Below are 2,733 nucleotides of genomic sequence, written 5' to 3'. Positions count from 1 at the left end.
CGGCGGCAATGCGGGTACTCGCTTATGGCATACCCGCGGATTACACCGACGAGTATCTTCGCATTGGGCAAGATACAACCACGGAGTCCGTCCGTAGGTTTGCCAAGTTGGTCTTCCGGTTGTACGGTGACAATTATCTTCGGGCACCAAACGAGGAAGATACAAAGAGATTAATGGAAATGAATGAAAAAAGGGGATGGCCGGGGATGCTTGGTAGTCTTGATTGCATGCATTGGAGGTGGAAAAATTGCCCCAAGGCATGGCATGGAATGTATTGCGGTAAAAGCCGTGATGCTACCATTGTGCTTGAGGCCGTAGCATCGGAGGACACATGGATTTGGCATGCATTCTATCGGTTTCCGGGAACACTCAATGATATCAATGTCCTCAATAGATCTCCTTTGTTCAAAAGATTAATTTCTGGGGATGCTCCAGCTTGCAACTACAAAATCATGAACAATGAGTACTCAATGGGATACTATCTCACCGATGGCATCTATCCCGAATGGGCAACTCTTGTGAAGTCCATCAAGGAGAAAAATGGGGTACCCTTAACAAGAAAAGAGGCTCATTTCACCAAGGCACAAGAGGCAGCCTGCAAGGATATTGAGAGAGCTTTCCGTGTTTTGCAAGCAAGGTTTGCCATAGTTCAGGGTCCAGCTCGGTTTTGGGACAAAAAAACCTTGGTGAACATTATGAAATCTTGTGTGATTCTACACAACATGATCCTAGTGTTGGGTAACGTAGCATAAATTCAAAAAATTTCCTACGCATATTCAGATCTTCCTATGGAGAGACCAGCAACGAGAGAGGGGTGAGTGCATCTTCATACCTTTGAAGATTGCTAAGCGGAAGCGTTGCTAGAACGCGGTTGATGTAGTCGTACTCGCAGCGATTCCGATCTAGTGCCGAACTACGACACCTCCGCGTTCAACACACGTGCAGCCCGGTGACGTCTCCCGCACCTTGATCCAGCAAGGAGGAGGGAGAGGTTGGGGAAGAACTCTAGCAACACGACGGTGTGGTGTCGATGGAGAGACGAGGTCTCCCGGCAGGGCTTCGCCAAGCACCGGCAGAGAGGAGGAGGAAGAAGGGCAGGGCTGCGCCGAGAGAGAGAGAAAACCGTGTGTCAAACAGCCCCGAAACCTCAACTATATATAGGGGGAGGGGGAGGGGCGCAACCCTTAGGGTTCCCACCCCCAAGGGGTGCGGCAGCCCCAGATGGGAGAGGGGCGGCGGCCAGGGCAGGGAGGAGGGGTGGTGCGCACCCCTGGTGGGCCTTAGGCCCACCTGGCTTAGGGTTTGCCCTCTCCTTCCCTCTCCCCTGCGCATTGGGCTGAGTGGGGAGGCGCACCAACCCACCTAGGGGCTGGTTCCCTCCCCCACTTGGCCCATCTTACCTCCCGGGGTCGTTGCCCCCTTCGATGGACCCCCGGGGCCACCTCCGGTGGTCCCGGTGGTCCCGGTACGTTACCGGTGATGCCCGAAACACTTCCGGTGTCCGAAACCATCCGTCATATATATCAATCTTTACCTCCGGACCATTCCGGAGCTCCTCGTGACGTCCAGGATCTCATCCGGGACTCCGAACAACTTTCGGTAACCTCGTATAACAATTCCCTATAACCCTAGCGTCATCGAACCTTAAGTGTGTAGACCCTACGGGTTCGGGAGACAGGCAGACATGACCGAGACACCTCTCCGGCCAATAACCATCAGCGGGGTCTGGATACCCATGGTGGCTCTCACTTGCTCCACGATGATCTCATCGGATGAACAACGATGTCAAGGATTCAATCAATCCCGTATACAATTCCCTATGTCTTTCGGTATAGAACTTGCCCGAGATTCGATCGTCGGTATACCAATACCTTGTTCAATCTCGTTACCGGTAAGTCTCTTTACTCGTTCCATAGCAAGTCATCGTGTGACTAACTCCTTAGTCACATTGATCTCATGATCATGGTCTACCGAGTGGGCCCAGAGATACCTCTCCGTCACATGGAGTGACAAATCCCGATCTCGATTCGTACCAACCCAACAGGCACTTTCAGAGATACCCGTAGTGCACCTTTATAGTCACCCAGTTACGTTGTGACGTTTGATACACCCAAAGCACTCCTAAGGTATCCGGGAGTTGCACAATCTCACGGTCGAAGGAAAAGACACTTGACATTAGAAAAGCTTTAGCATACGAACAATACGATCTAGTGCTATGCTTAGGATTGGGTCTTGTCCATCACATCATTCTCCCAATGATGTGATCCCGTTATCAATGACATCTAATGCCCATGATCAGGAAACCATGATCATCTATTGACTAACGAGCTAGCCAACTAGAGGCTTGCTAGGGACACATTGTGATCTATTTATTCACACATGTATTACTGTTTCCTGTTAATACAATTATAGCATGAACAATAGACTATTATCATGAACAAGGAAATATGATAATAACCATTTTATTATTGCCTCTAGGGCATATTTCCAACAGTCTCCCACTTGCACTAGAGTCAATAATCTAGTTACATTGTGAGGTATCGAACACCCATAGCATTATGGTGTTGATCATGTTTTGCTCGTCGAAGAGGTTTAGTCAACGGGTCTGCAATATTCAGATCCGTGTGTACTTTACAAATATCTATTACTCCACTCTGGACATGGTCCTGGATGGAGTTGTAGCGGCGTTTGATGTGCTTCGTCTTCCGGTGAAACCTGGGGTCCTTGGCTATG

This window comes from Hordeum vulgare, chromosome 3H (assembly GCF_904849725.1).
Source record: "Hordeum vulgare subsp. vulgare chromosome 3H, MorexV3_pseudomolecules_assembly, whole genome shotgun sequence".
Classification (NCBI taxonomy): domain Eukaryota; kingdom Viridiplantae; phylum Streptophyta; class Magnoliopsida; order Poales; family Poaceae; genus Hordeum; species Hordeum vulgare.
Note: the sequence above shows the minus strand (reverse complement) of the source record.